This window comes from Panthera tigris, chromosome C2 (genome assembly GCF_018350195.1).
Source record: "Panthera tigris isolate Pti1 chromosome C2, P.tigris_Pti1_mat1.1, whole genome shotgun sequence".
In the NCBI taxonomy this organism is placed as follows: domain Eukaryota; kingdom Metazoa; phylum Chordata; class Mammalia; order Carnivora; family Felidae; genus Panthera; species Panthera tigris.
Window position 1 is genome coordinate 44471044 of NC_056668.1, and position 27052 is coordinate 44498095.

The following is a 27052-nucleotide window of genomic DNA, read 5'->3' on the forward strand; positions in this document are numbered from 1 at the left end:
TTTGAACATTTTGAACATTACTGACAACATTTTAACCATCTGGACTTCACAATATATAGGATCATTTTGTTCAACTTTTACTTGATTACTCAGACAATGGCAAATGCTTATTCCTCTCTATGAAGGTTAAAGAACTAACATTATTGCCAGTATTCACTTTCCTAACTCATTGGTGTTCACCTGAAGACCTTCTCCCTAAGGCATCCCAGTCTGTTGTTGATGCTTACCTCACCTGATCCCATTTCATCATGCATGAATTATCATTTTCATCTTTATGACATTAAATTACTCCTTTTCCAAATGTACCATGAAGATTCCATATTTTCCTCTATTCTAGGGACAAAAACTCTAAGTCATTATCTTTATAAGTGAAGATTGTTCTAACTTGGTAATATTAATAAAAATCACTATGGGATCAAACAACCTAAAGATTTAAAAGGAAAAATTTTGCATTTTATGATCCTAATGTGTTTATTTTTTATTCTCCTTACCAGTGATTAAGCTCCTTGTCTGAGATGCAGCACAGAGTACAAAAATCTAACCTTCTAAACTTCCATTCATTCTTTATCATACTATCTACAATAACCAAGGCTTTATAATATAAAGTTTTGTATGTGTAAAATCTAATATTGTATTTACATCCAAACTGGAAGACACTGGGAACAAGGATAAAGACAAATATACTAATTTCAGTTGTTATTAAAAGTCAATTCTGAAATATTTGGTTTAAATAACAAGAACATATTCTTCTCAAGCCTGAAGAAACTTGATGACAAGTCTGCCTGGTTATATATTCTATACCCATTATCTACAAGAAGGTTGTTTACTCCACTAATGAGCACAGAGAGCCAGCAGGTGTCTAGAACCATTTGGCAGCTTCTAAACTTTATATGCATATTCCAAGAATCCATTAGCTGAAAATAATATTTAGAAACTTAAATTTCAGAATCCTGCCAATGCTACATCCATAGGAAATCTAGAATTGGAAGATTACATTGTTATAAAATATTTCTCCCTAAAAAACAGCTGAAAAGATTAAGAACCATCTGAAATATTCACATGGCATCATCAATATCATAGTTAATATCTTTAAATTTTGCCAACATTCTTAAACTTAAAATATTGAATAATTTCACCTGTGTATCAGCTCTTTCAATGACTTGAGGTGGGAGTGACAGAGAGGAAGGGTTGTAGCTTATATCTTCATAGGCCTTATCATAATTAGGTTTTCTATGGAAGTCACAGTGTAGAGCAAGCTGTGGCCAGTTGATGACATCTACTCTCAATTTTCTGCTCCTGATTCACACTTCTCTTAATCCACTATTTCTTTAAGTACTTGGGAATGTTTTAAACTATTTTCTAGGAAAACTTCTGCTTTAACAACTGTTATGATCCAACCCGATAAATAGGACAGGCCTCCACTTGAGAAATAATATACGTCAGATTCCTAAACTGTTATGGTAAGATGTTAACTCTACCACCGAAATCTTATTTTTAATCATATTTATAGTCAATCATGTAAAATATGGCACTCCAATTACTAGCGCTAATTGTAATATTAGACTGATTGAAAGCTGGTCTTTGTCATAAACTCATATGGAATATTCATAATGGGGCTCTTTAGGGGCAAATTTTCCTTCCTTGTTTTGTGCTAGAATCTTTATGATATTGTTAAGCCAACACAAAGCTACTTACCTAACTGTATTATTGGAGTTATCCAGATAACTGCTAAATAATACCTTTATATCCAGATACCTTTCCTAAATTATAATTTAATTATATGGCTTTGGTGTCTTCTATGTGATGAGACAAGAAATATCCATTTGAATATTTATTCAGTACCCCTTTACTCTATACAAAAGTTTATTGAGGGCCTATTGAATGCCCCATATATTGTATAGGGGCTGGGAACAAAAAGTCAAACAACTCAAAGTCAGATGCCCCTAAGAAATTTCAGTTTAATTAGACAAATAGACACATAAATTGTTAAAGTATATGAATATACAAGTTGGTATATGCAGCGATTGTGATATGTCTGTGGTACTATGGGAGTACAGAGATGGTTCACTTAATGCTGTAATAGAATACAGGTTCAATTATATTACCTAATATACACGGGAATCATGGTTATTTCTTCTAGAAGTCAATGAAGAAAAGTGAATTTATTTCCATAGAGAAATTTTGTACTCTATTTTATTGTATTTTGAGAACTAGGCAGCCTAATTTGTCTTTTCATTCTGACTTAAATTCATTTCAGTAAGTAACTCATACTGCCTGATACATTTTTTAAATATCTTGTCCAAATTAGCTTTTGATGTTTACCTTGTAATTACTTTGTATTACACGTTTCTGATTGTGTAATTTTAAAGTAGTAAGGGTTAAAAGGTAATCTATTTTAATCTCCTAAAGTTTCAAAGGGATTAATTTAGGCCTCTGGGTTGTGAACCAAGATTGCATATCTGGTTACTTATGGAATTTAGATTAGAAATGTGGTCACCTGAATCCTAGTAACGTGCTTTAGTTATGCCATCTTTCTGGAAGATGAAATATAAATAATATAAATCAGAAAATAAGACATGGATGAATAGAGGAAAAGAAACAAAGGAAGGAGGAAAATAGAAAGTTAAAAAAAAAGAAAGGATTTAGATATAAAATAAATAAATAAATTTAGATATAAAAAAGAGAAAGGATTTAGATATAAAATGTTTAAAAATGCAACAGTCAAAAATCTCACCATTAGAGGAAAATACTAGTCTCTTGGCCACTTTTCTAGAATAATTAAACATAATATTCTCTTGGCAACTTTTCTGGTATAATTAAACATGACCCCAAATTCAAATAATGTCTATAAAATGAGGTGTGTCTCAGTGGCTCAGTCAGTTAAGCCCAACTTCAGCTCAGATCACGATCTCATGGCCTCTGAGTTCCAGCCCCTTGTCTGCACAAAGCCCGCTTTGGATCCTCTGACCCCTTCTCTGCCCTCCCAGCTCATGGTCTCTCTCTCTCTTTCTCTCTCTCTCAAAAAACAAAAAGAAACAAAACAACAATAACAGAAAACAACATATATATATATATATATATATATATATATATATATATATATACACATATATATATACACACATATATATATATACACACACATATTTGTAAGTATTATATTTGTATGTATATATATATACATATATATATATGTATATATATATATATATATACATATATATATATATATATAAAATGAAACAAAATATATCTTTCTCCAGGATCATTGATATAGGGTGTATTTTATTTTAAAGTTTATTTCAGAGAGAGAGAGAATGCATGAGTGGTAGAGGGGCAGAGACAGAGGGAGAGAGAGACAATTCCAAACACATTCTGTGCTGTCAGCACTGAGCCTGATGTGGGGCTTGAAACAAAGAACTACAAGATCATGACCTAAGCCAAGATCAAGAGTCTGACACTTAACTGACTGAGCCACCCAGGTGCCTCTATATGGTATATTTTAACTTGTAAGCATAAGTCTATTTATCCAGACATTGGGGAAAAAATGAGAATCACTCTTACCTCCTTGGCTACATTTCCTAAAACAGATGGTTTTTTTAAGACCCAAATGCTAACAGCTCAGGTCTCCACACTAGCAACCTAACATCTAGCTCGCTATGGGTTCTTGATTCATGAGGAGAAACAATTTATTAATTAATATAATTTAATTTATCCCTAAAATATTTATAAACTGAAAAACACATGTTTTTGTGTGTTTGCCACTCTGATTTGTAAAATTAGGAAAGCAGCATAATCTGCTTACAATTAAATAGGGGTAAAACCTGGCATGTATGTCATGGTTGTTTGACCAAAGCACTACCTCAGTTTTATATCAGTTTGTTAGTGTTTGGAGGAAAAAATCACATACCTTGGATATCAAACAATATGATTATTGAGAATTGTTTCAGTTTTCTATTGCTACATAGCAAACTGCCAAAAAATTAGTGATATGAAACAACCATTTATGACTATCCTTCAATTTACTGAAATAATTTTATGTGTGGTTATTTTCTGTTATTATCTATGGTTCTATTGGTTGACTGGGCTCAGCTAGCAATTTTTTCTCAGGGTCTCTCATGCAGCTGGGGCTGGAATCTTCCAACAGATCAAGTGGCCAAACAACCAAGATGGCTCACACACGTGACTGGCAGTTGATTCTGTTAGCTGGGAGATATACTGGAGCTGTCAACCAGCACACTACAATGACCTCTGCATGTAAGAAGCCTCTGGGCTTCTTATAGCATGGAAGGTCATGTTCCAAGAGGCAGAATCCTAAGCATTCCAAGAAGCCCACAGTTTCTTATGACCTAGTCTCAGATGTTACAGATATCATTTCCACTGCATCTTATTATTTCAAAGAAGTTACTATAGACAGTCTAGATTCAAAGGAATGGGGAATTAAATTCTACTTTTTGACGTGAGGAAGAACTTGTATATTCCAGGAGGAAGGAATTGATAGCAGCTATCTTTGGATATTACGTTCCCAAAGAGGTCTCACACAGATGAAAACTCATCCAACAACTGCTTGGGATGGGTTATAGGACACATCACACCAAAACATCCTTCAATTAATAATTTTGGATCTGTTCAAGTGTTTAAAGAAAATATGGAATAAATGCACATCTGCCACAAATTTTGCTCTACAGAACCCAGTAAATATTAACTTACCCTTTATATTTTAAAAATGAATTATTACATGCTGTTTACTTTCACTTTAAAGAATCTCTATATTGCTTTTTTAATATAATGGAAATGAAACAGACATCAATTAATCATTAACTTATTTCCTTTGTCATTATATTTTTTCTTAACTACCTTTTCATTTTCATTACTGGCCACTTATTTTTAATTATAAGAATATTGTCAAGATAACTATTAGTAGGCATAAAACTTTCGTTGAAAAAAGATATATTAAGCATATACTCTATACAAGTGGATATTAAAAACAGATTGATGAACATCCCTTTTTGTACATATGGGTTTTATTTACCATATTCTGCTAAATGTATCAGAATGCTTCCTCAGGTATAAAGCTAGAAATAACATGATGTATAATTGTATTGTCTGTCCCAGAGAGCTTTTGTTACATTAGTATTTTAAGAATAACCTGCCATATTCTACACAGCTGCCCAGCAAACAGTAATACCTTCAGTCATAATAACACTTCCTTTGCCTAGTTATCTTGAAGATCTGCTGTCCATATTAATATTTTTATCTTCCAAACATTGATGGAAAAATCACATATGCTTCACATTATTTGGATCCAAAGGTCTTATCAGTTATTGTTAAGAACAGCATAAGTCTCTCTACACGAAAATATTTTTTGGTGAGCAATTCTATTAGAATTCTCTTTTGGAGTATTTTCAACGTGCTTACTGTCTCACACACCTACAAGTATTTCACTTGCTCACATTAATATCTCCCATTTTATTAATTATTAGCAAATGTATGTACCCTTAAGATGAATATTAGCATGGCTATTACTATTAATTTATGAAACTAGTTAAATTGTACCTTATTGTTTTATTGGTATAATAGTAACAGTTATTGTTATTTTCCATTAAATTCATAGCATTCTCACAAGTGCCAAACAACTCACCTTTGCAGTCAGGAATTTTTATTTTGCAGACCATTTGAATGAATCCCCAGAAAAGGATAACTTTTAAATTGCTTTGGAGAGTCTTCTAATGCTTCTGTTGTTGTCAAGTAACCACCTGGGGAGTATTGTTCCATTTCTTCAAGAGGATAATGTCAATCTGTGGACCTATAACTCTAACAACAATGCATAGGTAATATAACCTCGGTTGTAGCATTATAGACTTATCAAAGTCTCTTCCATATTTCATAGATCAACTCTATTATTTGGTGAAGTCTTGAATATATGTTAACCAGTTACCACCTAAAAGAAGATACTATTGTCCTAGTAGGCATAACCCAGTCTGGAAGATGTTGAGGCAAGGATTTCAACAGAAAATCAGCAAGATTAGAACAGAAATTCCATTTCTGGAAAAGAAATTACAACATTTTAGCAAATTGGTTGGGAAGTCTGGTGTTCAATATTCTGTATTAATCTGACTCTTGGTATTTTTGGTTGGGATTGAAGTTATCTGAAGATGCATGTTTTCTGTTCTTGCTAACGGTAAAGAATAAAAGTGTGTCATTTCACGAAATATTAGCACACCATTAACTGGATAGAAATATGGATAGATTCTGGAAGACTAATAGGCCAGAAAAAGTAAGCCACATTTAGGTGGTATGTTAAACATATGACACATGTGATGCCATCTAAATAAAAATATACTTTGATTTCCTCCTGTCTCCTTAACTTTTTTCCAGTGGGGAAGGAAATCTTTCTTAGCACTATAAATTTGGACATATCCCATGAGTATTCTATTTTAGACAAGGGATAGTCATGTAACCTCATAATTGTAGACCCAATTTAGTACTTAGAATATCCATCAAAATACTAATTAAACACTAATTAATTCAAGAGTATGATTTCTTAAAACATTTTTCTCCTTTTCTAACTCTACTCTTCTAAACCCTGAGAGGCTACCTGTTTTTAGGTTGAGTGATATAGTTGACTTCTACTTTCTCTTCATATTCAAGGGTTTCCACATTAGTTCTGGTTTAATCTACCAGGAAAGAGAAGAGATTTAAGAGGATGGGACATTTTTTACTTGCATTGGTGGCTTCTCTGTTTCTGGTTCTGGCAGGGATTTAACTCTTTTTTTTTTCCTTTCTCATGAGCTGCTATTGTAAATTTTTTAGATTTTCACATCTGCGGCCATCTTTCTCATGCAGTTCCTTTGAACTGAGAAGAGGCATCTCTATTCCAATTGGACCCTTATGACTCATTCAACATTCTCTATAAACCTAGTGTTCATCTCCTGTATTTTAAATACTTTATTTTTTAATGCAGTTTTAGGTTCACAATAAAATTGAAGGGAAGGTACAGAGATTTTCCATATACCTTTTCCCATACGTGTGTATACACTCCCCCATTATCAACATCCTCCACCAGCGTACCTTTGTTATAATTAATGAACCTACACTGACATATCGTTAACACCACCCAAAGTCCTTATTTTACATTGTGGTTCATCCTTAGTGTTGCATATTCTGTGGGTTTGGACAAATGTATAATGCTTGTATCCATCACTATAGTATTATAAAGAGTATTTTCACAGACCTAAAATTCTCTGTGCCCCATCTACTTCCCCTCCCTACCCAGTAATCCTTGGTAGCCACTGATCTTTTACTGACTCTATATTTTGCCTTTTCAAGAGTGTCATATGGTTGGAATCATACAGTATCTAGCCTTTTCAGATTGGTTTCCATGTTCATGTCTTTTCATGGCTTGATAGCTTATTTCATTTTAGTGCTGAGTAATATTCCATTGTCTGGATATACCACTGTTTATTTATTCATTCATCTACTTAAGGAAATCTTGGTTGCTTCTCAGTTTTGGCAACTATGAATAAAGCTGCTATTACAGTGGGAAGGATTTTGTGTGGACATAAATTTTCAACTCCTTTGGGTGAATATCAAGTAGTATAGCTGCCAGATTATATTGTAACAATATGTTTAGTTTTTAAAGAAACTGCCAAACTCTTTCTTCCAAATGTAACATTTTGCATTGCCACCACCTGTTCCTCTTGCTTCTCATCCACACCAGCATTTGCTGTTGTCAGTGTTCTGGACTTGAGCATTTCTTATAGCGGTGTAATGGTGTATCATTGTTGTTTTACTATGGATTTCCTTGATAACATACATCCTGTTTTTTATTGCTGGAATTCTTCACCTTTTTACTGTCCCTCTGAGACTGAATTCAAAATGACCTGATTAAATAGTCATTCTCATATGTCCCATTCATTCCTTGCTCTACAAATTGAGGTTCAGACTGCTTCCGTTGCAGCCACCCCTATCTTATTTTTCACAAATTATGTAGGCTTTCTCAGGCATAATATATTATCCAAAACTACCACAAGATCTTCCAGCGCACATGCTCTTCTTATAATATTCTTTCCATTGAGATATGGGGCCTACATTTTCTGAAGAAGACTAGACCACACGGAGATGTCAAGTGTAGAAATTCTGATTGACAGTCCCAAATGAGGCATCAGCCAGCATCAACTGGCAGATATGCAAGGGAAGATGCTTGAGTCACTCATAGCCAATGAGTCTCCTGAGCTTAGGCCTCAGACAGCATGAAACAGAGACTGGCTCTGCTCCCTGATGTGCCCTGTTTGAATTCCTATCCCACTGAGTCCATGAGTATAATGGAATGATTGCTTTATGCCACTAAGGTACAAACAATGAAAAAGTGGAATATTAGGAGTGAATTATACACCAGCACTCTATGTCTCCCACGTGCAGCAAATGTATCTTAAGCTTCAAGTGGTCTGATGGATCTTTCTCAACTCGTACCAACCGTTTTATCTTTGCAGTAAGACGACAGATGTCTTCACAAAGGTTTCATCATAAGCTTCCTTCTCTAAACCTTAATCTTTTTTCTAACAGATGGGTCCAAGGGACAAGAGTGGATTCATGTAAAGTTCCTTTGTAAATGCACATAATAATCTGTCTTTCCTAATCTTGGTATCTGTTCACTGTCAAAATGTCAGTTTTAACATTTGTTACACACAGTATAAACCATCCATGGAAGTTTGGAGCAAAGATGAGAGATGTCTTCCTGTGAGGCTCCAAAGACAGGTTTTACACCATGCCCACAGAGATCAACAATAGCAATATAGAACCAGGAAACTCAGGGGCCCACCTCTAAAGAAATAAAATTGAATTTCTAAAGAGGATAAGGGTCCTGAAATGGGTTTTGTTTCCCTAAGAGTAAAGGGTTTATTATTCTAGCATAAGGATGGAGTAAAGTCTAAGTAGCCTGACTGCTTTCTGCCCAAAGTAAACTTTCAGTCAACCCTCAATGCTGAAGAGAGACCTGATTTGCAAAAAGAATTAATATAAGAGAGATCCACAGTAGCTAATTTTATTAATTAGTCCTTCCTTTAGAAATATGAATGAAAGCAAAATAACTAGTCTTTTAAAAGTTTTTATTTAGGGGTGCCTGGGTGGCTCAGTCAGGTAAGCGTCCGACTCCGACTCAGGTCATGATCTCACGGTTCAGGAGTTCAAGCCCCATGTCGGGCTGTGTGCTGACAACTCAGAGCTTGCAGCCTGTTTGAGATTCTGTGTCTCTCACTCTCTTTCTGCCCCTCCCCCGCTTACACACACACTCTCTCTCTCTCTCTGTCAAAAATAAATAAAAACATTAAAAATTGTTTTTTAAAGTTTTTATTTAAATTTCAGTTACTTAACTTACAGTGTACTATTAGTTTCAAGTGTACAATAAAGTGATTCAGCACTTCCATACAATACCTGGTGCTCATCACAAGTGCAGTCCTTAATCCCAGCACCGATTTAACCCATTCCCCCCACCCACCTCCCTTCTGGTAACCATCAGTTTGTTCTCTATAGTTAAGAATCCATTTCTTGGTTTGCTTCTATCTTTCTCTTTGCTTGTTTGTTTTGTTTCTTAAATCCCGTACATGACTGAAATAATATGGTATTTGTCTGTCTCTGACTCACTTAATTTGCTTAGCATAATACTCTCTAGTTCCATCTGTGTCATAGCAAATGGCAAGATTTCATTACTTTTTATGACTGAGGTTATATATATAACCTCTTCTTTGTCCATTCATTGGTCAACGGACACTTGGGCTGTTTCCATAATTTGGTTACTGTTGATAATGCTGCTATAAACATTGGGGTGCATGTATTCCTTTGAATTAGTATTTTTGTATTCTTTGGGTAAATACCAAGTAGTGCCATTGCTGGATTGTAGGGTAGTTCTATTTTTGACTTTTTGAAGAATCTTCACTGTTTTCCAGAATGGCTGCACCAATATGCATTCTCACTAATAGTGTAAGAGTGTTTCCCTTTCTTCATATCCTTGCCAATGCACACTGTTTCTTGTGTTGTTGATTTTAGCCATTCTGACAGGTGGAGATGATATCCCATTGTAGTTTTGATTTGTATTACCCTGTGATGAGTGAAATTGACTATTGTTTCACTTGTCTGTTGACCATATATATGTCTTCCTTGGAAAAATGTCTATTTATGTGGTCTACCCAATTTTTTAATTGGATAATTTGGCTCTTGGGTGTTGAGTTTTATAAGCTCTTTACATATTTTGCATACTAATCATTTATCAGATACGTCATTTGCAAATATCGTCTTCCATTCTATAGGTTGCTTTTTAGTTTTGTTGATTGTTTCCTTTCACTGTGCAGAAGCTTGTTATCTTGATGTAGTCCCAGTAGTTTATTTTTGCTCTTGTTTCCCTTGCCTCAGGACACATATCTAGAAAGAAGTTACTGCCAACTAGTCTTTTATGGAAAATGAATCTCCACTTCCATACTTTCCCTCCAAAAAGGTAAGTTAATTAAACAAAACTGGTGATCTTGGAAAATGGAGATATTTTAAGATTATATAATTGTTATTCTTTTAAAGAACTGTTCTGACAACACCAGCATCCATTTTTTTTTCTTCTTTGAGAACCACCCCTCAACTACTTTCAATTTGCATGGTCCTCAAGGTGATTAACCTACCCCCTGCTATTAGGAGTAGACATATGAACTATCCAAACTGTGAGAATTCTGAATCCCTTTGGCAATGGTAATTTAAAATTTGTCTGTATGACCAAAGTTGAGCTAGTAATAGCCAATGAATGTCATTCTCCTTTTCTGGTTAAGGCAGTTGGAAACAGATTTCTGTTATTTGAAACCAAAGAGGTCTGATTCATAGATTACTCATCATTATCAAAGAAAATATTACTATATAAAAACAAAAAAACCTGAACTTTTATTAAAAGAGACTAATCAGACATTCAGAAAGTTGTGGGTATTAAAAATAATGTTATTAAGGAAGTACAAAAGTGAGAGGCAGAGAGTTCAGGAAGAAAGAGTTTTGGAGGAGGAGTTAAGATGGTGGTGGAGTAGGGGAACCCTAAGCTTGCCTCATCCCTTGAATACAGAGAGATAAATATCAAATGATTCTAAACACCCAATAAATTGATCTGAAGACTGCGAGAACAAACTGCACATATACAGGTGCAAAAATGGCCACATTGTGGAAGGAGCTAGCTATTTTTAACAAGCAGGCAAAACAAACCTAGTTAAAATTTTCAACAGAGCAGACAAGGTCCAAATACCCCCCACTGCAGGCAAGGAGAAACTCTGCAGAGGATTAATCTGAGGTAAGGAGCATCCAAAGCATAATAGCAGAGTGGACACCATGAAACACCTCCTGAAGCCCCAGGCCCAAGACAGTAGAGGACCTCTTCTTAGTATGGCCATTATTCTCAGGAGCAGGAATATAACAGATTTTCCTAACAATTACACACACACACAAACATTGACCTAGACAAAATGTCATGTCTAAGGAATTCACTCCAAAAGAAAGAGCAGGAAAAAGTAACAGCCAGATTTAATCAATACAGATATAAGTAAGATTCCTGAACCAGATTTAAAACAGCAGTCACACAGATACTAGCTGGGCTTGAGAAAAGCATAAAGGACACTAAAGAACACCTTACTACAGTGATAGAAGAACTAAAAACTACTCAGGCCAAAATAAAAAATGCTATAACTGAGAGGCAAACTGATTGGTGGAATGGCAACAAGGATCGATGAAGTAAAGGAATGAATCAGTGATATAGAAGATAAAATTATGGAAAATAATGAGCTGAAAAGAAGAGGTAAAGATAGGTATTGGATCATGAAAGTAGACTTAGTGAACTCTATGACTCCTTAAAGAGCAATAACATTTGTATCATAGGAGACCCATAAGAATAAGAGAGAGAAAAAGGGGCAGAAGGTTTATTTGAGCAAATTATAGTTGAAAATTTCCATAATCTGGGGAAGGAAACAGACATCAAAATCTAAAAAGCACAGAAAACTCCCATTAAATTCAACAAGACATACAGGGCGCCTGGGTGGCTCATTAGTCAAGTGTCTGACTCTTGACTTTGGCTCCGGTCATGATCTCATGGTTCGTGAGTTTGAGGGCCACATGGGGCTCCACACTGAACGTGTAGAGCCTGCTTGGGATTCTGTCTCCCATTCTCTCTGCTCTCACTTCCACTTGGTCTCTATCTCTTTCTCAAAAATAAATTTAAAAAAATGTAAAAAATTCAACAAGATATAGAAACATAGACAAATTCACAAAATACACAGACAAGGAAAGAATCCTGAAAGCAGCAAGGGAAAAAGTCCTTAATGAACAAGGGAGGACAGATCAGGTTTGCAGCAGCTCTATCCACAGAAACTTGGAAGACCTGAAAGGAGTGGCATGATATATTCAATTTGCTAAGTGGGAAAAATATGCAACCCAGAATACTTTATACAACAAGGCCGTCATTCAGAATAGAAGGAGACATAAAGAGTTTTCCAGACAAATGAAAACTAAAGGAGATCATGATCACTAAACCAGCCCTGCATCATATATTAAATGGGTCTCTTTGGTTGGTGAAAAAAAAAGATTAAGAGCAACAAAGACTACAAAGGAACAGAGAACATCACCCAGAAACACCAACTTTACAGGTAACAAAATGGTACTAAATTCATATCTTTTGAATAATAATCAGTTTGAATGTAAATGGACTAAATACTCCAATCAGACACATAGTGTATCAGAATGGATAAAAACAAGATCCATTTATATGCTGCCTACAACAGACTAATTTTAGACCTAAAGACACCTGAAGATTGAAAATTAAGGGATGCAGAACCATCTAAAAGCTAATGGATGTCAAAAGAAAGCTGGAGTAACCATAATTATATCAGACAAGCTAGATTTTAAACCAAAGACTGTAACAAGATATGAAGAAGGGCATTATATCATACTTGAGGGGTCTATCCATCAAGAAGATCTAACAATTGATATTATTTTGATAATATTTATGCTCTCAACTTGAAAGCACACAAATATGTAAACCAATTAATCACAAACATAAAGAAACTCATTGATAATAATAGCAGGGGACTTTAATACCCAGCTTACAGCAGTGGACAGGTCATCTAAGCAGAAATCAACAAGGACACGGTGGCTTTGAATAATATACTGGGCTGGATGGACTTAACAACATATTCAGACATTTCATTCTAAAACAGCAGAATACACACTCTTTTTGAGTGCCCATGAACATTCTCCAGAATAGATTACATACTGGGTCACAAATCAGGCCTTAACAAGCACAAAAAGGCTGAGATCATACCATGCATATTTTCAGACCACAATGCTATGAAACTTGAAATCAACCACAATAAAAAATTTGGAAAACCCTCAAATACATGGAGGGTTAAAGAACATCCCACTAAACATCCCACTAAAGAATGAATGCGTTAACCAGGAAATTAAAGAAGAAATTAAAAAAAAACCCTCAAATACACAACCTAACCTTACACTTAAAGGAGCTACAAAAGGAACAGCAAATAAAGACTAAAGGCAGCAGAAGAAGAGAAATAACAAAGATCAGGACAGAAATAAATGATATAGAAAATAAAAAAAAACAGTAGAACAGATCAATGAAATTGAGAGCTGTTTTTTTGAAAGAATTAATAAAATTGATAAACCCCTAGCCAGACTTATCAAAAAGCACAGAGAAAGGACCCAAATAAATAAAATCATGAATGAAAGAGGCGAGATCACAAACAATACCACAGAAATACAAACAATTGTAAGAGATTTTATGAAAAATTATATGCCAACAAACTTAACAATTTGGAAAAAACGGATACATTCCTACAAATATACAAACTATCAAAATTGAAATGTGAAGAAATAGAAAGTTGATAACCAGCAAAGAAATTGAATCAGTAATCAAAAATCTCCCAACAAACAAAACTCTAGGGCCAGGTGGCTTTCCAAGGGAATTCTACCAGACATTTAAAGAACAGTTAATACCTATTCTTCCCAAATTGTTCCAAAAACTAGAAAAGGAAGGAAACCCTCCAAACTAATCTATGAGTCCAGAATTATCTTGATTCCAAAACCAGACAAAAACCCCACTAAAAAAGAATTACAGGCCAATATCTTTGATAAACATGGATGCAAAAATTCACAACAAGATATTAGCAAGTCGATTCCAACAGTACATTAAAATAATTATTCACCATGATCAAGTGGGGTTTATTCCCTGGTGCAGGTGTTTTTGCAAATCAATCAACGTGATACACCACATTAACAAAAGAAAGGGTAAGAACCATATGATCCTGTCAATAGATGCAGAAAAATCATTTGACAAAATACAACATCCATTCTTGATAAAAATCCTCAACATACTAGGGATAGAGGGAACATACCTCAACATCATAAATGTCATATACAAAAGAACCACAGCTAATGTCATCCTTAACGGGGAAAAACTGAGAGCTTTTCCACTATGGTCATGAAGAAGACAGGGATGTCCACTCTCCCCATTACTATTTAACACAGTACTGGAACTCTTAGCCTTAGCAATCAGAAAAAACCAAAAACCAAAAACCAAAAACCAAAAAAACCTTCCAAATCAGCAAGCAAGAAGTAAACTTTCACTGTTTGCAGACCACATTATAATCTATGTAGAAAGCCTAAAAGACTCCACCAAAATTTGTTAGAGCTAATACATGAATTCAGCAAAATTGCAGGATGCAAAACCAATTGTACAGAAATTAGTTGCATTTCTATGCACCAATAATGAAGAAGCAGAAAATGAAATCAAGGAATCAATCACATTTACAAATACACCAAGTTCAATAAGATGTCTTGGAAAACCTAACCAAAAAGGTAAAATATCTGTACTCTCAAAACTATCAAACACTTATGAAAGAAATTGAAGAGGACACAAAGAAATGGAAAAATATTCCATGTTCATGGATTGGAAAAAAACAAATACTGTTACAATGTCTATAGTACTGAAAGCAAACTATCCATTTAATGCCATTGCTATCCAAATACTAAGAGCATTTTTTACAGAGCTAGAACAAATAATTCTAAAATTTGTATTGAACCACTAAAGACTCTGAATAGACAAAGCAATCCTGAAAAAGAAAAGCAAAGCTGAATGCATCATGATTTCAGACTTAAAGCTTTATTACAAAGCTGCAGTGGTCAAGACAGGCAAAAAACCAGACACATTGATCAATGGAACAGAATAGGAAACCCAGAATTGGACCCACAACTGTAAGGTTAACTAATCTACAACAAAGCCAGAAAGAATACCAAATGGTAAAAAGACAGTCTCTTCAAATAATGGTGTTGGGGAAACTGTGTATCAACACGCAAAAGCATTAAACTGGACCACTTTCTTACACCATACACAAAAATAAACTGCAAATGGATAAATTACCTAAATGTGAGACAGGAAACTATCAAAATCCTAGAGGAGAACATAAGTAGCACCCCCTTTGACCTTGGCCATAGAAACTTCTTACTAGACATGTCTCTAGAGGCAAGGGAAGCAAAAGAAAAATGAACTATTGGGACTTCATCAAGATAAAAATCTTCTGCAAAGTGAAGGAAACAATCAACAAAACTAAAAGGCAGCCAATGGAATGGGAGAAGATATTTGCAAATGACACATCTGATAAAGGATTAGCATCCAAAATCTATAAAGAATTTACCAAACTCAACACCCAAAAAACAAATAATCCAGTTAAGAAATGGACTGAAGAATAAATGGACATTTTTCCAAAGATTTCCAAATGGCTAATAGCCACATGAAAAGGTGCTCGATATCACTCATCATCAGGGAAATGCAAATTAAAACTACCATGAGATATTGTCCTACACTGTCAGAATGGCTAGAATCAAAACAATAAGAAATAAGTGACAGTGGAAATGTAGAGAAACAAGAAGCCTATGCACTACTGGTGGGAATGTAAATTTTTTAGCCACTGTGGAAAACAATATGGAGATTCCTCAAAAATTTAAAGTAAACTATGATGGGACACAACCTCATAACTGTCAGAATGGCTAAGATTAACAAATAGAAAACAACATGTTGGTGATGATGCACAGAAAGAAGAACATTCTTACACTGTTGGTGGGAATGCAAACTGGTGCAGCGATTATGGAAAACAGTATGGACTTTACTCAAATAGTTAAAAATAGAACTACCCTAGACCCAGGAACTGCACTACGAGGTATTTACCCAAAGGATACAACAATACAGATTTGAAGGGGTACATACACTCCAATATGGAAAAAGCCCAAATGTCCATCAGCTGATGAATGGATATAGAATAGGTGACACACACACACACACACACACACACACACACACACACACACACAATGGAATAGTAGTCAGCCATCAAAAAGAATAAAATCTTACCATTTGCAACAATGTGTGGAGCTAGAGAAATAAGTCAGTCAGAGGAACACAAATACCATGTGATTTCACTCCTATATGGAATTTAAGAGAGCCAAAGCAGATGAACATATGGGAAGGAAAAAAAAGAGAGAGAAGGAAGCAAATAAACCACAAGAGACTCTTAATGACAGAGAACAAACTGAGGGTTGGTGGAAGGAGGTAGGTGGGAGGATAGGCTAAATGGGTGATGAGCACTAGGCGTTATATGTAAGTGATGAATCAATAAATTCTACCCTTGAAACCATTATTACACTATATATTAAGTAACTAGCATTTGTATACAAATCTGAGAAAAAAATATTATTAAACTTTTATTAAATTAAATATTAAATATTAAAAAAATATTATTAAACTTTTAAATTAATAGGAAGGAGAGCCAATAAGTTCTCTAAAATTTGATCAAATAGAAAAAGAATTGTAAAATATGATTGAAAAATTAACAGACATAAAAAAGGAAACCACAAAGTCCAAAATCTATATAACAGTATACCAAAGAGAGAAAACAAATAAAAGAATGTGTGAATAGAATATAACTAATAAAATAACATTTCCCAGAGACAAATACAGATGTTGTTTTTAAAAATAGATTTAATTTTTGGAGCACATGGGTAGCTCAGTTGGTTAAGTGTCCAACTCTTGACTTTGGCTCAGGTCATGATAGGCTTTCATTGTTTGTGGGATCAAGCCCCGCCTTGGGCTCCGAGCTCATAGTGTGGAGCCTCCTTGGGATTCTCTCTCTCCCTCTCTCTCTACCCCTCCCCTGCTTCTGTGTGCTCTCTCTCCCTCTCTCTAAAAATAAATACATAAACATCTAAAAATAGACTTTATTTTATAGAGCAGAAGGTACAGAGAATTCCCACTTATCCCCTTCCCCCGGCACACAGATTTTCTATTATTAACATCTTGCGTTGGTATGATACACATATTATAATTAATGAGCCAATATTGATACATTACTATTAAATAAAATTTATAGTTTATATTAAGTTCACTTTTTGGTTGTACAGTTCTATGGTTTTGATAAACGCATAAAGGTGTCATTATTGTTATTACTTAAATTTTGAAAATGAGCAGAAAGAATAAGAAGAAAAGTTCAATTCTAAATAGACTATCTTGAATTTAGGAACGCCAAATATAACTGGAAGATCCTTACCATTTTCAAAAAGAGAGAAAAATGGGGGTTAGATTCATTGAAATGAAAATCACTAACATCAAATATTAGCAATCATAGGTGACAATGGAGCATGATTTCAAAATTTTGCTAAGAAATAATTATACACTCAGCCAACCTGTAAGAAAATAATAAAAATTTTCTGACATATTAGAGTAGAATATTTTTTTTAAAAAAACATAAAGGTCTGAGTTTATTTCCCATATGCTCTTTTAAAAGAAATAAGTTAAATTGGTGACAGACTACAGGAAAACATATTTTAGGCCACATGGAAATATTATCATTAAATTTAAATATTAAACTAAAGGATTGAAATATTTTTAGAAGTCCAATTTAACAAATGGTTTTCTAGCTTTGAAATAGGTCAGTACTAGATAAATCTTACTGATGATTTAAAGAAGACAATTTTTATCAACAAAGAAAAAATAACCTAGTAATTTGAAAAACAAACAGGAAAACAAAAATGTTTAAACTAAACACATTTGACAAATTAATACATAGAATGATACTGTAAAATTAATGAAGTCCTAGAGAAGTTTTTAATCTGAGCCACTAGACCAACATGCTGGCACAGGATTAGTCCTTAAGTTTCATTTCATTCCCCCTAGATGTAATCACCAATGTTTCAGCGAATAATACTTGCATAATACTATAATCAACACAGTGTATTAGCATAACTGATACTGAAAATATGGAAAAGTTAGTCATAGTTACTAAACAGAATGTATATGTTTTAATTAAACCTTTGGGCTGTAAAACAATAATGGTAATGGTTATGATCATAATTAAGAATAATAATGCTATATTTGACAAGGTTATGGTAAAGAGACAGAAATGTAAAAGGATATATAGACTGCTCATTTCAAAACTTAATATTTGGGCAGCTAAGAGGTACTGTAAATAAAGAAGAATTAAAGATCAGTGGAGAAATAATTTAACAGTATATGGAGACAGAGAAAAATAGTAAAGAAGTTAGTGTAGGTAAGCTTAATTCCACATTTTCATATCAGAGAGTTAAAAGATGCTTTTTAAATTTGATAAATTAAAAAAACACTAACATTTTACCTAGAGCTTCACTATCCAATACAATAGTTACTAAGCCACATGTATCAAATAAATTTATATTGGTTAAAATTAAATAATTTACAACGTATTTCCAGGTTACATTAGCCATATTTCAAATGCTCAGTAGTCACATATGGCTAATGGCTGCGCTTTTTGGGGAATGTAGAATAGAACATTTCTCTCATATTGGAAAGTTCTTTTGGAAAACACTGATTTAGAATAATGAAAATAAATACCAGAAAACAAAATCTGAAATACGTAGATGGGTTAATCACAAGGATTGGGTCTAAGAGTTGAAAATCGTTAGAGATTTTTAATTTTATACACAACTGGGGAGTTTAGATTTGTATTTATATATGGTTATATTACTTTTAAAATAACAAAAAGTATAATAAAAAATGAATAATCAACATAATTTATAACTCTCCCAAAATACTTGTTATTAATTTTTAATAAATTAAATTGTACTTAAAGCCACATGAATAAGTAATGATAGATATAATTTTTTTAGGAAATACTTGGTATCAGCCAAAAAACAGGTTGAATGCAAAGAACATGAGCAAATACTCAGCTACTTATTACCTGTGTAACTCTGGATAGTTTATCTTTCAAGCTTCACTTTCTCAAATGCATATCATTGGTACTGTTATCGTTGAGTTGTTGGCTGTTGATAAAATAGAACAGCATGGCTCCAATTGCTTCCATTTCTCCTTTACATTTTGTTTTGTGAGGGAACAAATAAAGATCAAAATTGAGTCATTAGGTTAGTTGTGTCAGGTTAGTATCTGAAAGGAGGGATGGTACACAAAGGAAGTATTTAAAGACAAGGTAAAATAAATGTATTTGCTTAAATTATTTTGCATTTTTGCCTAGATTTTATAACAGAGAGTCATTGCTTTATTTTTGTCATTGTAGAATATTAAGATTTTCTTTAGCAAAAGCATTGCTGAAGGAAACATTCAACAAAACTAAAAGGCAACCTACAGAATGGGAGAAGATATTTGCAAACGACATATCCAATAAATAGTATCCAAAGTTTATAAAGAATTTATCAAACTCAACACACAAAAAGCAAATAGTACTTGGATAGTACCTGGCACACAATAAATACTATGTAACTGCTTTCTAAGTAATAGAAAAATTAATACTTTTAATTTATTATATTGCAAGATGACATTTTTATTGGATTTTCTTTTTTCTTTTTTTTAATTTTTACTTTGGTGCTTATAACAAATTAAAGTTATAGAAAGATAGCATCAAGTAACAACCTTGATATGCTAAAAATGAAACAGTGGTGAGCAGATTCTCAGGCTTTCCTATGAACCCTCATATTTAAAAAAAAAAAAAAAAAAACAAAAACTACTAACATGAAAACGGGATCCTGACATTTCTACATGCAAATTTAAAACTAAAGAAGAAGAAGAAAAAAAAAGCCCCGTAACACAAAGACAAACACATTATCATCTAAATGCAAAAGTCTTGCTGCTTCTTTAACGAATTTCTGGGTAAGGATATTAGTTTTGGAACCTCCACTACTGTTACTGAGTCCCTCAGGTTACTGTGATCTTATGAAACCCTGGCAGTTTAACAGCCAGAATAGGCATAGCAGGGTTGATGGCAGCTTCTGAACCATTTTTAAAATGTAGCATCTAGCAATGTAGACTAGGCACATTGGCAAGTAATTCTATTCAGAATTGAAATATTTTTAAATAATCTTATGGTTTTCCATTAGGGTGACTATTTTTAATGTCTTTGACCAACTCAATGTAATATACAAAAAGCACATCATGTCAGGCTAGCTTTGAAGACAATGTAAACCCATGTAGCAGCAGAGTTATTGTTCAAAGTGTGCTTCATTTTCGTTCATGATAAACACGACTGTGTGTCACAGAATTGTTGTAGTAAGAATAGGCTTTTCTTGTAAAAAGTTGTACTGTGCCTATGCAATGTTTACGTGGTTTTCAGATTCCTTTCTTATTTTCCCCAATAGTAAACAAGCAAACAGTGAAAATAAACCTATATATAGAGAGAATAAAATTATATCTATATCTTCATATAGATATAGACATATATAAAATATGTGCTATCCAATGTGGTAGCCACTGCCATATATGGCTATTTAATTTTAAATTTATTAAATTTAAGAAAAACTAAAAATGCATTTACTCAGTCATTCTAGACCACATTCACATACTGAAAAGCTATATGTGAATGTGGTTACTGGCTACTGTATTGAACAACACAGATATACAAAATCTCTAACACTGCAGTAAGTTCTATTAATCAGTTATTAATATATCATTTGTTTTAGATAAATCACATATGACCTTAATATTTTAACTTGTACATATTCTCAATAAACAAGAAACTTATTTTTTTCCCATTGGATAAAAATACTCAAAAACAAGCATGAATATACTTACGATTTTTTATATATTTACAAAAATTATACAAAATAAATCAGGAAGAAATAAATCAAGTCTTTGACTATACATTAATAATAATCAAAGTCAACTTAGTTTTTATGTTTTTTTCATTAGTATGTAAAATTTTATTTTTACCTCTAAAAATAGCAAAGATACTACAATTGAATTCCAAATACTATGAACATCCGTATATTCAAATCCTATGGGCCATTAATAGAATTTAACAGTGAAATACCAGAGGAGTCTCACATTGGCTCTATATTGGAATTTAGTTCCTGAGTAGCAAAAGCCCATTTTCATAACAACTCAGAATGGGCACATCTTACACGCAATATATGTATTTCACATATAGTAAGTTATAATGTTATAATGACTCAAATATTTAATGATCTTTAACAAACAGAAAAAGGAAAACTAGATACTTTTTAATAGTTGAAATATGTAATATTCAATTATCTTTTATGAAAAATTAAGATGATAAATTTGACTCAAAAATAAATATAGTTAGTGTTTAAACACACAGTTATTTAGCACATATTTTTTGTAGACATGTAAAAGAAACATTCTCTGCTTTAAAAACTTTTTGAGGTTCTTGAGAAGGCTGTATATGTGTATCAAAGTTAGACAAAAATGTGAAGAACCATAAGTTAATTGTCAAGTGATTGGTATAAGTGAGTTACATGGAATTTTTAACCATCTAATAATTATAAGATAATATTGAGAAATATTTATATTCCCTATAAACATTTGAACAGCCACAGTAAAGAAACATACTATGATTAAAATGATGGGGAACTCCTGACATAAAAGGCATATTAAGTTTTCATTGGGTTGTTATAGGTCATTTGGAAATATAATGAGATGTCATTCAAAAACTGTTCTTTTTATAATCAAATTTTAATATACACCAAAATATATAGAACTTCATAAATGCAAACATGGTACCTGACTTCAAACTAAACTGAAATATTATGAGAAACATTTTGATAAAAAGTACTTACAAAATCCAGCTTGAGATGCTGGGTTAATTATTTCCTTTCATCTGACACATTTACTCTATCTCTAATTTGTAGTAAGAGAACATGTTTTGCATTAATTGTATCAAAATAGTTAAAATGTTTAGCTGATAATGGTTATTAATATGGATAATATTATTAATAAATTTAACATTTAACTATTTGATATACCCAAATATTTGTATTACAAAACCTAGCTTTGTCTTTTCCTGAAGCAGGTCATGAAGTATCTTAATACACATATGATATGATAGAAAATTTCTAAGCCTATTTTGATAGACTAATTTGAATACATAAATAGATATTAATAGCAGTATTCCTGTAATATTTTATCTTATTTGTTAAGATGGAAATAGGTGTATTTCAATATATAAAGGTTTTTTTAAAGTTTTACTTTTAGTTTTACTTCTATAATTGGTCTCTGGTTGGTATTTAGAACATGCTCTTTAATGGTATTTATTATAATTCAATAAAAATGAAGTTTTTCATTCAAGTGGGCATGAAAGAAAAACTGAATTAATATGTTACTAACAAAACTGAAATAATTTAAAACAAACTTTAAAAAATTCTCTACATAATTTAGGTAAAATTAATTTTTGTGAATATCTGATGCCACAGAGCCTATTATGTAAACCTCATTAAAAAGGCAAGTAAATTGAATCTAGTTGACTTATTTGGCCATTCTGTATAGCCTTCAGTATTGTAATTGATAGTAGTAAAAGTTCATGTACTAGCTTTCAAAGGATGAAACAATCTTTACCAAAAGTTTAACTCAAGCAAAAGTAGTAATGGTAGAGATCCATGCCTTAAAAGGTGAGGGTATGATTCTTTTCCTCTTCACTAAAATAATGCGAAACTCTATTATGGGGTAATAGATGCCTTGTAATGGAATAATTCATATGTCTGTGACTGCAATATAATATAAGCTTCTAATAGTTAGGAACTAAATCCAAATAATCCTTGTACCTTCCCCATAATGCTTAGCACAGATGCACATGGAAATCTCACCCGGTAAATGTTACTGAATTAGAGTAGTACTAGAGAGAAGATTTTTAATGACTTGCAAACACATTAATATATATATATATATATATATATATATATATATATATATACATCATATATATATTTAATAAAATGTATGTATATATTTAATATATGTATATATTATATATATATGATGTATATATATTTGCACATATATTTTCTCTTATTACAAAATGCCATACAACATAAAAACAAAAGGTAATATCGGAGCAAAATAAGCTAATGTGTTTTATGTAGCCTCAAGTTGATTTATTTTCTGTGAAGTTTTTAAGATTTGATATGCTTAACAAAAAAGTGAAATAGCCAGCACTGCTTTTGAATGTCTTCTTTCAGAAAAATATTAACTATCTCCTAATATCAAAGAAATATTTCTGAAGTGTGTTTTCCTTCTGATTACATATTTTCTTAAAGTAAAGGGCCTCAGATTAACTATATTTGACTTTGTGGATTTTTTTTTTTTAATTTTAGTGGTCTGCATTGTAGAACATAAAACCTAAGCTTTTAATTAATTTATACTTTAAAGTTAATGACATGACAGCAACAATACTTTTCACAGCATGTCTCTAAATTTTATATTAACAAAAAAGACTTAGACAATTGTACCTATTCAAAGTACTAATCTTCTAAGACTTGATGTTTTGACATACTTGAGAATCAACACTCTTTATTTATGTAGCTTCTACCTTGACCTTAGAAAATGTAAATTACAGATATAAATGGATTAATTTACTCTTCTACCAGGATAAAATACCTAAGATTTTCTCAAGCCTTGAAACATGCTAAGTATTAAACATTATAATCCTTTTTTTCCTCAAAGAAATTAATTGCAGGTTAAGTCTCTTCTCCTTTCATCATTTTAAAAAGCAAATAGTATTTTTGAATACTATTATTTCTACTATAAAAGATAGCTTATACTAGTTTTTAGTGTTATTTACATATATTTTTAATTGAACTGTGGTTAACATACAATATTATATTAATTTTAGGTGTATAACATAGTGATTTGACATTTATATACATTACGAAATACTCACCATGGTAAGTGTAGTTACCATCTATCACCGTACAAAGTTATTACCATATTATTGACTATATTCCCTATGCTGTACTTTTCATCCCTGTGATTTATTTATTTTACAACTGGAAGTTTATACCTCTTAATCCCCTTTACCTCACATAGTCTTTATTTAATAAAAATTTAATCATTCTTACCTGAATCCAGACCAGGTATATGTACCATATATCATGAAGAACAGCAGTCTGAAAGAATACAAAAGAATTCTGAATATAGTGCTGAAAAATGAGACATGAATGCTTTTCTGAATATGGGTATGATTCAAACAGACAAGTGCAGATAAATCTACATGAATATTGCATCTGGTTCACTGAGTGGCTTATAATTTTGAAACTGTCACATGTCAGCAAATACATCAACACTGCTGGAAAATCAAAAAGGAACTACATTTCTGTTAAGTGAAATTGCTTCCCCCTCACATAAGATAACCATGACTATATTTTAAAAAGTTAGCTTTTAAAAACAAATTATTTTTACTTATATTATCATTAACTCTTTTCTGAGTGAAGAGAACTGACCACATAAAAGAAATCAACAAATGTTTCAGAATGAATATCAATATACACATTGTGTGTGTATATATATGTGTGTATATAAATATCTATGTATTTGTATGTACATATAATGTAGCACAATGGTCAAATAGTTATGGTAATTCTTTTGGAATCTCACTAGTCAAAGGTCATGATAACTGCACTTCAATTCATGTTCTTTGAGATGAGTTTTTTTTTTTTAAGAGGTCGTTATTTTCTAGACATGCAATTGACAATATCTAAATATATGAAGCAGTTTTTATTTTAATATTGATAAAAGTCTTGTAATGTTTTTCTTAAAAATCAAAACCAGAATATAACTATCGATTATCTGACCAGAAAGTAATATGCTTCACTATGACTTATTTACACAAACAAAAATTGTGAATTGCAGATGAATTGTAGGTAGGGGTAAAGATCCAGTTTAAAAATTCAAATCTAACTTTAAAAAGGTCATGGAAGTCTATTCTTTGGCAATAAAGAGATTGTTTAAACAAAATATCAGCATAATGAATCATTAACACTTCTAAGACTATTTAGACATAACGATTTATATTATAATGCAGCCTTTTACTTTTACAGTTGGCAAATTATAAACTGAATTTGCAAATGCCCATGTGGTCAGTCAGTATCAGTAAGAGTGGTAAAATCAAATTTTACTCCTTTAAGTACCAATACATAAACTCCATACTTGGCTATCTTTTCAGCAGTGATTTGCATACGTTTAAACTGGCATGGACACCTTTAAAGAGAGGCAGTGTTTGAATTCGTAAGGAGAAAGTAGTCACCAATCAGAAACCTTCCTTACATTCTCAAAATCACTTGCATTTTACATTTCTCTCCACGCAGCTGAATTAGACGTGGGGCCTCCTCAGCCACACTTCCCTCTGCTTCCAGTAGACTTTAGCCAATAACTGAACTTCAACTACCATATGTGATAACAAACATCGCAGGGTGGAAACACATCGAATGAGGATCCTTTCTCTCCCAGAATTCCGTAAGCGTCAAACGCCGATCCTTTGCTCCTTCATCAGCTATTTCCTCAACACTTGCCACTGTGCCATTTCCCTCTGCCCACTTTGAAAACATCGTCTACCCTTTATAAGAACACGGTTTTCTCCGCTCAGCATTCTCCATTGCCATAAATACGTTCTGAGTTTTAAGGAGGGCTTTTCAAGCTCACTCGACTGTGACAGGCTAAGTCCCTTCAAGAAAGAAGATGATGATGCTAAAGAATAACAGCAAATAAAGTATTACAGAACCCCCATGCTAGCAATATGGGTTGCTCTGCGCCACCCTATAAAAACGCATTAAGTTTAGTCTGAGAGCCTTTCCTCCTTGCTTTTTTCTTCCTCGTGTGAGCAGTCGCCTCCACCGGCGAGCAGTGGAGGCGTTTTTGTTGTCGACTAACCCCCTCTAGCGCCGAACTGGCAGCATCCGAGCCGCGGCTGCCAGGCGGGCCGAGCGCAGGGCTTGGCGGAGCTCAGGAGAGCTCGCGGCTCCGGCCCTGCCCTCTGCGCCCGCCGCGGCCGCGGGGCGAGGGCACGAGGGCCACGGACGCGAGACCTCTCCCTGTTAGCACTGCGTGTTGGCCCGGCCCTGCGCTGAGAGCCGCGTGATCCTACCGAGTCGCCAGTGAGTCTGCGGCTTCCCACCGACTCGAGCGCCGGCGGGGAGTGGGTGCCGCGAGGGGGCGGCTTGCGTGGGGAGAGCAGTCCGCTCGCCGCGCACCCGGCGCCGCCGTGGATGTTGCCGCGCGCCGCTCAGCCCTCGGGCCGCTTGGAGCGCACGGTCCGACGCCGCCACGCCGGGGGCACGCCAGGAGCGCTCCGAGCCCCCAGAATCCCAGCGCCCACGACTGCGACAATGCTTGTGACCTCCACCGCGAAGTCACCGCCGCACGGCGACGCGAAGACCTCAGTGAGCCCCGGCGCCGGGCACCCGCCCGTATCCAGCCTGATGTGACTCTCCTCAGCTGCTGGCTCGCTCTTTTTTGCCTTACTAGGACCCGAAGCAGCGAAGGAGGCCACAAAGTTGAGGCGCTCGCCCTAGTGGGCAAGTTTGGGCGACCCGAGCGGTTGGAGTGGTCGGCCGCCGCCAGGCTCGCCCCACACCGGGAGCGCCTGCCCACAGCACTCACCCCCTCCAGCGGCGGAAATGTGGAGAAATCAGGGAGAAACGGTGTCAGGGGCTGATTAGCCCTAACACGCTCGGCGCTGCTGCCGCGAAATGGGAAGCAAAGTGTTTGGGG

General features: G+C 34.0%; 1 long non-coding RNA gene across 1 annotated transcript; it reads right to left on the minus strand.

The window, feature by feature from the left end:
• Nucleotides 1–233: 233 nt before the first annotated feature.
• On the minus strand, nt 234–26498 carry LOC122242057. Its single transcript, XR_006222218.1, has 5 exons — nt 26427–26498; nt 24406–24453; nt 19287–19414; nt 5642–5814; nt 234–333 (listed from the first exon to the last, which is right to left on the minus strand). It is a non-coding gene; the product is annotated as an uncharacterized LOC122242057 (long non-coding RNA).
• Between the last annotated feature and the right edge of the window lie 554 nt (nt 26499–27052).